Source organism: Ambystoma mexicanum, chromosome 6p, assembly GCF_040938575.1.
Source record: "Ambystoma mexicanum isolate Mex_15411 chromosome 6p, UKY_AmexF1_1, whole genome shotgun sequence".
Taxonomy (NCBI): Eukaryota; Metazoa; Chordata; class Amphibia; order Caudata; family Ambystomatidae; genus Ambystoma; species Ambystoma mexicanum.
Genome location: NC_090935.1, coordinates 324,873,558 through 324,886,391, shown reverse-complemented (window position 1 = coordinate 324,886,391; position 12,834 = coordinate 324,873,558).

The following is a 12,834-nucleotide window of genomic DNA, read 5'->3' as shown; positions in this document are numbered from 1 at the left end:
GCAGTTGGTCAGGGGGAAAAAGGGGTGGATGGCTGGTGTAGCGGCAGAGCTCCAATCACCTTAACCCAGAGTAGGCCCACCCCTTAAGGATCAAAAACACATTTGTCCATAAAGCAAATTTATCATACACATGGCCAGGAGGGGCTAGATGACCCTCTAGAGTCAAACTAACCGAGTCTCCCTGAAGCACACATTATTTATATTTTTGCATCAGTTAAAACACTCCCATATATGATATTACAGTCCACCCCCCACATGTGATTGGACAGGAACTATAGAAAAGAAATCCAATCTTTCTCCAATTCTCCCATTCTCATTGGCTCCAGTTATCTTAACTACCATCTTCAGCTCATGTGTAGAATACAATCTTTTTACGATTGGTCCATGGCCGGTCATGTCATCATCATACAGATACACATTCATATACAAACATAATTCATTACATTTCCCAACTGATCTGAGACCTCCTAATCCTAAAATGTAATTGCACATGGTTTGCGTGAATACTTCAAAGAACATGAGGAAGGGCAGAAGAAACAGGTTCCGTTTGAACTGCTGATAACCATATCACCCACCCCAACTTCCTGATGTCATATGAGCATTCTAATCTACAATGACTACCAATTCAACACTCATGGCCTCGGGCCACATCCTGAGAAAACAATCGATACACAAAGAGTATCGATCACTCTGGCCTTGACCGTCACTTCACCCCATGTTTATTGTTGGTCAAAAACATATGGCTGGTTCCCTCTACAAACTCTCATGCACTTAAAAAGATGACATCTTCCTTTGCGAAACTGCCGAGCCATAAAACTCCCAGGCCGGCTGGCGTGACTAGATAATTATTGTTACAGCTACTTCGGTCGCCAAGCCTTGCCAAACCATTTTTCCTGTCACTCAGAGTTCATCTCCTGAGCTCTAATTTACAGAGTTTAACCAGAATATGAAAAAAGAATACAGTGTTTATAGATTTGTAAATTCCTCATGTACATGTCAATGTGTATGCAATTTAATAAACTATTGTATCCTATTTACATTGAGTTCTTCATGACAAGTCCCCTTCCTCGCAGGTGCATTATGAAACTCCTTGTCGCCCAGCTTCTAGGCACTTCATAGCACACCATATCTGGATTGTGTTTATATTTCATTAGGCAAATTTGGCATTTATCTTTCTGCGCAAATGCATGTCTAACATGTTTCAACTTGAACACAAAATAGCACTTGAAGTAACACATCTCATTCACATTTAACTACCCTGAATACACATATAAAATTACAACCTCACGCTAACTTTGCCGCATCCCCAGTCACAAATATGGCATGCACAATGTGAACCCCTCTTCATCAGTGGGACCTTTCCTGGCTGCGCCAACAGTGGGAAAAAGTGAAAAAAGAAGGAGAAACACAAAGAGGAAAGTAGAGAAAAAATGAAAACTATGGAAAAAAGGAAGGGGCCAGAAGAGGAGCACTCACCTAAAACTGGGCCAGGAACCATGGAAGCAGGACCCACTTGCACTGACCATCTGCTGATTGAAAAGACTGTCATGTACCATGCAAACAGGTAGAGTGGTCAGCCAACACTGCCAGGCCAATAACGGAGAGGGGAGGGACATATGGCAGAAAAGTTTTAAAAAAGGAGAAACACAGTGGGGAAAGGAGGAAAAAAAGAAAACTATGCAAAAAAGGAGGGGGCCAGGAGGGGAGCACTTACTGGAAGCTGGATCAGGAAAGGTGGCATCAGGACCGGCTAGCACAGGCCTGCTGCAGATTGAAAAGACTATCCTGGACCCTGCAAACAGGTAGGGTGGGCAGCCGATGCAGCCAGGCCAATCACAGAGAGGAGAGAAGGTGGGGGGAGAAACACAGTGGAAAGAAAAGACGAAACAGCACTGGGAATGGGGAAGCAGGGCACGGAGGTCTAGAAAAAAAATGAAGAAAAAAAGAAGTGGAAAAAAGAAGGAAAAACACATAGGGGAAAGGAGAAAATATAAGGGAGGGGGCCAGGAGGGGAGCATTTACCTGAAGCTGGGCTGGCAACTGCAGCAGGACCCATTTGCACATGCCTGCTGCCGATTGAAAAGTCCGTCCTGGACCCAGCAAACTGGTAGGGTGGGCAGACAACGCAGTCAGGCCAATCAGGGAGATGGGAGGGGCGAAGGGTGGAAGAAACACAAGGTAGGAAAAAGACTAAAACAGCAGTGGGTCGGGGAGGCAAGGGACGGAGGGCTGGAAAAAGTGGAGAAAAAATGAAGAAGCACAGAAGGGAAAGGAGAAAAAAAGATCTGCAAAAAAAGGAGGCAAGGAGGGGAGCACTTACCTGAAGCTGGGCCGGAATGGTGGCAGCAGGACCCGCTTGCACAGGCCTTCTGCAAATTGAAAAGACTGTCATGGACCCTGCAGACAGGTAGGTTGGCCAGCTAACACAGCCAGGCCAATCACAGAGAAGGTATGTGGGCGGAGGGTGGTTCGAAATACAGGGGGGAGAAAATGAAAAACATCAGGGTCGGAGGAACCAGGGGACAGATGACTTGAAAAAGTGAAAAAAAGGAGCACACAGAGTGGAAAGGAGAAAAAAAAAGAAACCAAAAAAGGAGGGGGCCAGGAGCAGAGCACTTACCTGAAGCAGTGCTGGCAATGGTGGCAGAAGGACCAACTTGCAAGGGCATGCTCTATAATGAAAAGACCGTCCTGGACCCTGTCAATCACATAGATGGAAGGGGGCAGAGGGCGGGAGAAGCACAGGGAAGCGAAAAGACAAACAGCAACAGGTCCAGGAGAAGGTGGGGATGGATGGCTGGAAAAAGTGAAGAACAAAAAAAAATAAGAAGTAAAAAAAAGAAGGAGAATTACAGAGGGGAAAGGAGAAAAAAAAGAAAACTATTCAAAAAAGGAGGGGGCCAGGAGGAGAGCAATTAGCTGGAGCTGGGCATTCTGTGATCGCCAGGCAGGCAAAGAACGATGGTCTGGATGGTTGCCCAGCGCAATTCCAGAGGTTAAGATTAATTCTAAACTTTCCAGCCATCACGTGTTTGTGTTGCTTATGTGCCAAATATATGACAGCACTGTCCTGTAAAACATTCCCATGTGGCATGTTCCCATTTTATGCCAGCATGTAAATGTTATCTTCTATTAATTTGACTTATACTGTGCACTGTTACCATTTACATGGTCTCCAGGCACTCATGTGACTCTGTAAAAAAGAGGGCAGAGTGGGTTAGCGAGGGAAGAGGGATAGGATAGAGGTTGTGCTCATCTGTTGATGCTTGCAGAACCAGGAGAAACGGGCGTTTGTGCGTGGCTGCTTCCTAAGTGTGCTTTGTGTGCACTGGCTTGTTGGGTCCAGAGAGGTAAGGCCCAGTATCTGGGATTGTTTGTGGTTTGCAGTTGTTTGTTGTGGTGGATATGTGGTTTGTGTGTTTCGTAAATAGTGTGGCTGGGCCTTTAGGGCGTGTGTGGTACTTGGGAGGTATGCAGGAGAGAAGCCAGAGCAGGGGTTATTGGTACAGTGGCAAGCTTCAGACTCTATTATGCTTTCAACCCAGAGGCAGGATTCCAGGACAGAAGTACCCTAATCAGTACAGTGTCTATTCTTCAAGATCCAGCTAAATGTATTACATTGGCTACCCACACAATTAATCTAAGTGCAATACATAGGCTACCCTAAGGATTCTTCGAATTGCATTACATTGGCTACCCTCAAATTCTTCTAAGTTCAATTCTTAGGCTACCATAATGATTCGTCTGAGTGTGATACAAGTACAATTGGCTACCCTCAAAATTCTTCTGGGTACAATACATTGGCTACTCACCAAATTCGTCTAAGTGCAATAGATTGGCTAGCCTCAAAATTCTACTAAGTGTAATATTTAGGCCACCCTAAGGATTCGTCCGAGTGCAATAGAAGTCCATTTGGCTACCCTCAAAATTCTTCTAAGTGCAGTACATTGACTACTCGCCAAATTCTTCAAAGAGAAATACATATGCTACCCTAAGGATTAATCTGAGTGCAATACACATCCAATTGGCTACACTCATAATTCTTCCTAAGTGCGATATATTGGCTACTCACAAAATTCTTCAAGCGCAATACACTCAACATTCTTCTAATTGCATACATTGACTACTTACAAAATTCTTCTAAGTGCAATACATTGGCTATCCTCAAAATGATTCTAAGTGCAATACATTGGTTATTCAAAAGATACTTCTAAGTGCAATACATTGGCTACTCACAAAATGTATCTAAATGCAATACATTGGCTACTCACACAATGTATCTAAATGCAATATATTACCCTCAAAATTCTTCTAAATGAAATGCATTGGCTACTGACAAAATTCATCTAAATGCAATTTGGTAACCCACAAAATTCTTTTAAGTGCAATACATTGGCTACCCTAACAAAAATCTTCTAGTTGCAATACATATGCTAGCTTTGGTGCGCAGCAAGAATCAGCACAGTGGGAAATGTTGCCTGGTAGCAATACAGTAATAAAGTAGTGGCAAGAATTAAGAAGCACAGCACTGGCCATGCTCCCAATTCCTAACTACCTCACCTGTTTGCAACAGTAGATGGCTTTGTAGGGTACCCCTGGCGAACAGGCAAACAGGTGATGGGAGCTGCCCTGTGTCTTGTGGCCCTCCACTGGCTGCCTGGGCAAGGCTGCCCTGGGTAAGCCTCTGAATTTAAGGAAATTCAGTCACATTGATTCATACGTCCTATCCAGAGCACTGGGGGTGGGATGGGGTAGTGGGGGGAGGAGGGGCAGGAGAGGAACTGGGTGCTGGAGCTCCGAGCTGAAATGGTGCCCAGCTCAGGAAAAGGTGTAAATAATGGCCAGCAAGGATCTTTCCCACGGGAGAAATCCAGCACTCGAGGCAGGAGCTGCAGGCAAACTGACTCATGGGAGTTAAATGCAAGGAGAGGGGGTGCTGTATGGGCGAGTGGTAGGTTGATGGTCAGGGGAAGGAGCTAGGTGCTGAAGCACTGAGCTAAAATGGTGCCAGCATAGAAAAAGGTGCATATAATGGCTAGCTAGCATCTTACCCATGGGAGGAATCCATTGCTCGTGGCAGGAGCAGCAGGCAAAAGGAATCAAGGGAGTCCAATGCAAGGAGATGGGATCTCTGTTCAGCACAATGTTCTGGTCACTTGGATTTATAACATCCTATGTGGAGCACTGGGGGGCGGGATGGGTGACTGGGGGTTTGGAGGGTCAGAGCAGGGAGCTGGGTGCTGGAGCACTGAGCTAAAATGGTGCCCCGCACAGGAAAAGGTGTTAATAATGGCCAATTAGACTCTTGCCCACGGGAGGTGTTCAGCGCTTGAGGCAGGAGTAGCAGGCAAAAGGACTCAAGGAAGTCTGATGCAAGGAGATGGGAGCTTGGTTCAGCATAATGTTCTGGTCACATGGATTCACAACTTCCTATCCAGAGAACTGGGGGAGTGGCATGAGGGAGTGGCCGAGTAGAGTCAGGTGAGGGTGCTGAGTGCTAGAGTACTGAGCTAAAATGGTGCCCACCAGAGGAAAAGGTGGAAATAATGGCCAGCAAGGGATCCATGGGAGGAATCCAGCACTCGAGGCAGAAGTAGCAGGCAAAGGTGTAAATGTAAAATAGTCCCCAGCCAAACCCACAAACAAGCATCTCTCTCTCACAGACACACTCATCCACACACATAAATGCATGCGTAGACACATATGCGCACACACTCACAGACAAACTCCCTCATGAAAACATTTATTCAAACTCTCTTGCCCACTTGCTAACACATACATACCTACATTGCCTTCACAACAAGGACACAAACACTTTCTAACTTACATTTCCACCTAGTGATAGTATATTCTCTCACTCTGGTACTGATCCTCTTGGTGATGAAGGCAACACTTGTGGGGCCGGATGTAGTGAAAAAAGAGATGTCTTAGAGTACAGGAGACACTGGTATGGGAGGATAGTGGGCCAACCAACTCTAGCAAGCTGTGGTGGAAACAGCGCCTTTATGGTGCCTCCCATTTGATCACCACCTCCAGTGTCAAAAGGCCATCTGAGATTAATCTAGATGCAATCTGGCCTGTGACTGGCATTGGCAGGCAGGGGGCATGGCATGGCACAAGTATACAGACCTTGCCTGCATTGACGTTTTCAAAAGCACATGGGGAATTACGGCGGGATACCGGCCAACTGTCCCTACTATTACCGGTGCCTGATATCTCAGTATTACCGGGACATTCTAAGTGCTGGCAATGGCGGTAAATCCAAATTCCACAGAGTCCAATAGGAATCCATGGAAGGGGATTGCCAGAATTACCGGCACCGGTAACCAGTGCCAGTAAATCTGGCATTTGTTTGCCGGTATGGCCTGATTTACATCCAGCTGTTGGCTAGAGGTAAATCGGTGCCCCCACCAGCAAACTTGTGTTTTGCCGGTTTGGCAAAATTACCGGTGCCAGAATTACTGGCAATTTTACTGGCAATTGTTCCAGACCAGCAAAACTGTAATGAACCCCAATGTTTCTTTACCATTTCTATTTTACAATCAACAACCAGCATAATGTTTAATGCATATTTGCAAAAACATACTTGCAACCAATCCACTACCATGTCATGGCAATGTTTTCAAAGCAACGAAAACTTCAAAAGACCATGTCACATTTCTATTAAAAACATTAATCGCTCTCCTCAAATTTCTCGAATCAGGGCATTCCATTTGGTAATGATCTTGGGTATGATATGATATGATATGATTTGGCATTTGTAACGCGCCTATACACAAGTGTTTCAAGGCGCGACGAGGCAGTGAGGGGGGGACAAGGGGAGACAGACAACGATCCTACTAGGCCAGGTGTCAATCAGATCGCGCAAGTGCATGGGTAGAGGGGAAGGGAGAAGTGCAAGGGGGAAAGGGAGAGGGGAAGTGCAGTACATAGTTAGTAGAACACAAGATAAAATAATAAGGGCCAGCTGGTGGCAAGTGCAAGGTAAGTGCAGACAAGTGCTGGGAAGGGAGCTGTAGGGATACAGAGACAGTCCCGCAGTGCAGGGGTTGCCAGGGAAGCAGTGCAGGGAGAGTGGCTGGGCCAAGGACCAAGATCGGTGAGTGGTCCATTTGCGGATTCAGTGCAGTTTCAGTAAATTAGTAGGGGAGAGGGGGAGAGAAAGCCAAAGCAAAGAGGAAGGTTTTGAGGTGCTTCTGCAACCGGAGATGGTTCTCCTCAAGTTTCAGGGAGGCAGGAAGGCTGTTCCAGAGGGAGGCCCTTGCTGCAGACAGAGATCTACCCCCAACTTGTTGCTTGGAGAAGCGGCTGACCCTGAGGGAGTTGGAGGCAGATGAGCGAAGAGCTCGAGAAGGAAGATATTTAGGAAGAGAGAGTTGAAGGTATTTTGGCCCAAGGCCACAGAAGGCCTTGTGGACAATGCAGAGGGTTTTGAACTTAATCCTCGCAGCCACTGGGAGCCAGTGTAGCGATTTTAGTCCTGGAGAGGTACGGTCCCTGGGCTTGAGGCCAAGGACAAGTCTCGCAGTCCTGTGCTGGATGAGTTGCAGAGGGCAGAGAGTTGAGGCAGGCAGATTTAGATAGAGGCTCTTACAGTAGTCCAGCTTCGAGAGAACCAGGGCTCTGGAGACAGTGAGCTTCTGGGGGAAGGAGATGAAAGGAAGGGTACATCTGAGGAGGTGCAGCTGGTAGTGTGACTTCTTAGAGACGTCGGATATGTGAGGAGAGAAGGAGAGAGTGGTGTCAAAGATGACCCCGAGGTTTTTTGCCTCACAGGTAGGAGCAGGAAGAGGGCCAAGCGAGGCCGGCCAGAGAGCTGCAGGGAAGGAGGGAGTAGGTGTGCCGATGAGTAGAATCTCAGTCTTACTGGCATTAAGGCAAAGGTCATTGGCGGCGCACCATTCCTGGATAGCAGAAAGACAGTCTGAGATGAGGGAAGGAGAAGGGGAGGCCGAGGGTAGCCTGAAAATGAGCTGGGTATCATCCGCATAGCACTGAAAGTTAGGGCAGAGAGTGGCGATGTTGTGGGCAAGGCGTGCCAGATACTGGTTGAACAGCCAGGGAGAGAGGTTAGATCCCTGGGGGACACCACAGGTAGAGAAAAGGATGTCAGAGAGGAAGGACCCCAATTGGCCCTGGGAGGGTCGATTGGAGAGGTCAGCCACGCCAGAGCCTGACCAGTGATACCCAGGTTATCACGGAGACGGTTGAGCAGGATGGCATGGTTGACAGTAACAAAGGCAGAAGAGAGATCGAGCAAAATGAGAGCACACGGAGTGTTAGAGTCAAGGTTCGAGAGCAGATCCTCACGGATGTTCAGGAGAGCAGTTTCCGTGCTTCTGGCAGCTCTGAAGCCAGACTGATGGTCATGAAGACTACCAACAGATTCAGCATGGAGATTAAGCTGGGAGATGGCCAGTTTCTCCAGGAGCTTGCCCAGGAAGGGAGTGATGGAGATTGGGCGATAGTTAGCCGGATAAGAGGGGTCGGAAGAAGGTTTCTTAAGAAGAGGGTGCACAAGGGGTTGCTTAAGGGGGGATCGGAAGACTCCAGAGGCGAAGTAGTGATTGCAGAAGTCAGCCAAGGCAGGAGCCAGGGAGTCAAAGTGGTCCTTGATGGTTTTGAAGGAACAGGGATGGACCTATTTTGAGGAGACTTTCATCGATCGGACTTTTCTGGAAACCTCGTCAGCAGAAAAAAGGGGAAAGGCAGAGAAGGAGGGAGGAGGGGTGGCTGCAGAAGGGTCAGAGGATGAGCAGGGAATAGAGGGGGGGGTGATAGGAGGAGAGTGAGGACAGGATGTCCTGGGTTTTTTAAATGAAGTGAGAGGCCAGTGCCGTGCAGAGGGCCTGGGAGGGGACAGAAGAGGTAGAGACTGCAGCAGGGTTGGCCAACTCCTTGCAGATTTTAAAGAGTTTGGCCGAGTTGTTAGATGATGCAGAGATGCGGGCTTGGATAAGGGTTCTCTTCTTGGTGAGAACGGAGAGCCGGTATTGCCTTTGGAGCAGGCGGCAGGCCAGTTTGTCAGAGGATGAACATGAAGCACGCAATTTCCTCTCTGCCACCCTGCACTTGAGTTTTAGGGTGATGAGATCCGAGTCATACCAGGAGTTACATTTGGCTTTGGGCTTCAGGCGGATTCTCATGACAGGGGCCAGGATATCAAGAGTATCAGATATAGCAGAGTGGAGAGTGGAGAGGGCTGTGTCAGGGTGGGAGTCAGCCGAAGGGGGAAGAGGCGCACGTACCAACTACGAAACAATGCCAGCCTTTCTCATGCCACCCATTCATCCAAACCCTCAAATACTTTGCTAAAACAAATGTAAAAAAATAAGCATGTGAGGTTATATTTGTAGCACTGCACACGTTATATGCCAGTTTTTAGTCATAAAGTTGTATGAAATATGTCCATATTCTGATGATGTGATAATGGAATAAATATATTGCAGTTTCTAAAAGTGTGTGACCTATCTCTATGATATATTGTGGTTGCCGTTTTTGCATCTTCGTGGTCTAAATGTGATTAATGTATCCCTTCATACACATTCTTTCTTTTATTCAAAACATGAGCGCGTTCATATTGAAATAAATTGCAAGTACTGGCAAGATATAAAATGGGGTGCATATTTCTCTTACATGTACATGATCTGGGGGCCACGCATCTTCGAGCCCTAATTTCTCAGCAGTCTGATCAGTTAGCTTGACTCGAATATCTGTCACACCAAATCACATTGTCATTCCATTGGATGCCGCCCAGGTGTTTATAGTTCAGAGATAATCATGTGATCATGTTGCAGCTAGGCGTAATCTAGAACTGAAATGGTGTCTTCATACTCTGCTCTCAAAAGCAAACAGTCCCCCCACAATGCATTTGTGAATATTGGATAGCTTCATGCTAGACCTTTGCATTGCCATAAATTCATTATACATTGTAGCCAAAGCACCCGGGCTAAGTGCATACCATGCGAAATGTGTATGTTTATGTAGAAAACCAATAAGTCCTTCTGGCGAACTTTTTCTATTAAAATATAACTGGTCTGAAAGAGTCCGCCTGCAGCACTGTATTAATCTTGAACATAAAAGCCAGCAAGATGCCAAAATCTGAACTTTAGGGGTTGCAATGTAATAGGACTTAAATTTATAGCTATTGGTAACCCCATACATATCTTCCAAAACTAACCGTCCTTGCTAGTTTAGGCAACAAAATGTATATTTCTGCACAGCTCTGCCCCAAGCAATGGCACCTTGTAAATGTTTGCTTTGTAGCAATAATATATGGCTTTAAAGGAAGTCCCTGCCACCGCCTCATGATTCAAAATCATGAATGAACCTATTAAACTTGTGGTGGATTGAATTTTTTCCATAACAGGCAGGGCTTTAAGTGGGCCGGGGCCTGCCGGGGCTGGGCCCCGGCAGGCTCCGAAATTTCGTTTTGAGGCGGGGCCCTGCCGGGGCCCATTAATCTCCCCTGGCAGCCCCGGCCACTACACGAAAAGGCATTTTTTTCTACAGCCTGAAGCTCTCGCTCGTGTGCGAGAGCTTCAGGCTTCAGAAAAAATGCCTTTCAGCCATAATGGTGGCGCCGCACCTACGAGGCATCCCTTTAATCCAGTGATGCACGTGGGCCGGCGCCACCATTATGGAGAAAACGTGAGGCCGCTGAAAGCAGAGGCCTTGCTTTCTAAATACTGAAACTCCCGCGGATTCGCGTGAGTTTCAGTCTTTAGGAAAAAGGCCTCTGCTTCCAGTGGCCTCACCCTTTCAGCCTTGATGGTGACGCTGCCCCTCCCCAGCTGGCGAGGGGCAGCGCCACCATTAAGGCTGAATAGGAGAGGCGCTGTCCCCTGCCAGGCAAGCCTATAGAATAGAAATGCAGAGATCAGCACCCTCTCCCCCAAAGGGGAGAGGGTGCTAATCTCTACAAAAGGCTGCCTGGCAGGGGTGCCAGTAGCACATTGAGCCGGGGCTCGTCAAGGGGGCGTGGCCTAACGGGCCATCAAGGCCCCCGCTGTTAGGCCACGCCCCCTCGATGAGCCCCGGCTCGATTTGTAGTGCCATCCCAACAACACTTAATTGCACCATAGCCCTAGATATAAAAGGCCTTAATCACGTCCAATTGGGAATTAAATAGATGTTACATGTGTTAACACATTTTCTGTCCAAACACCATCACTTTAGACTTATAGTATTTGCACTAAGATCATTTACAGAGATGTCTCTTCACAACACGCTGGGGAGCGATGTAATCCCATAAGTGTTGGAGCCATCAGCCCAAGGTTAGCAGTGCAAAATAGCACTGGGCCAGGGGAAGTGGCAATTCTCTGAGATAGGCCTACCACTGCAAATAATCCATCAGGAGGAGCAGAAATAAAAAGACTAAATGCACAAGGGTGAGAATGCACCACAGCCTCGGGCTATTCTGATTCTGATCAGGCTATTCTGATCAAATAATCCATCAGGAGGAGCAGAAATAAAAAGACTAAATGCACAGGGGTAAGAATGCACCACAGCCTCGGGCTATTCTGATTCTGATCAGGCTATTCTGATCAAATAATCCATCAGGAAGAGCAGAAATAAAAGACTAAATGCACAGGGGTGAGAATGCACCACAGCCTCGGGCTATTCTGATTCTGATCGGGCTATTCTGATCAAATAATCCATCAGGAAGAGCAGAAATAAAAAGACTAAATGCACAAGGGTGAGAATGCACCACAGCCTCGGGCTATTCTGATTCTGATCAGGCTATTCTGATCAAATAATCCATCAGGAGGAGCAGAAATAAAAAGACTAAATGCACAGGGGTGAGAATGCACCACAGCCTCGGGCTATTCTGATTCTGATCAGGCTATTCTGATCAAGTAATCCATCAGGAAGAGCAGAAATAAAAAGACTAAATGCACAGGGGTAAGAATGCACCACAGCCTCGGGCTATTCTGATCAGCTACCCTACTTGTGTGCACTAATTATTGTAATGTGGTTGGAATCAGGTCCGGTTATTGCTAGTGAACCATAGTTGTTCATATGCAACATTAATTTGGCAACGCTTAGATTTGAACTTATCTCAATGAGTGCATGCAGCAGATTGTTGTCATTCAAAAGAAACGGGTATTTTGCATTAAAGAATCTCGTGTTTACATCACCATTAATTATGATTAGCACATAAAGGTTGTTATTGACCTCTTCTCAGGCAATCAGAATGTTCAGAGTACAGTCAATAACTACTGCTATTGACGGAATTCCAAGCACACAGGGAAAGAACCCATCTGCATCCAAGAAACAGCAATACAATTTCTTAGAAAGATTTCTTTGAACAAGGCACTCCAGTTTAACACACTAAAGTCAAAGCAACAGAAACATTGATTTGCATGCTCCTACTATAGCAGTACTAGTTGAACCCAGTTTACAATTACAATGCTTACCCTACAAAGAGAGTGATGTTATTTAAATATTAAATATTAAATCCGCATTAAGTAAATCGTGTTTAGAGCTGGGCCCTTCTTCAGACAAGATACACTCTCCTTCCATACTCCTTCATTACCCATCCTGCCAATGCACCACCCAACCTGTTTCCCTCCTTATCTATTGGCATAATGGTTTAATTCTACAATGCAAAACTTCTGTCAAACATTAAGGTTCTCCCGTTTCTTCTTTCATTAATCTTATACGCCTTCCTATGCTTGATGCAGCTTTCTTTGTAACCAATATCAGCTTTTTAAGAGCACATTATGCCGGATTCCAAATTGTTTTGGGTGCGATACGAATCTGTTATTTAAGGAACAAACCCTTACATGGAGTGGGCATTACCAAGTCAAATAACGCAGCAGGTCCTAAGTT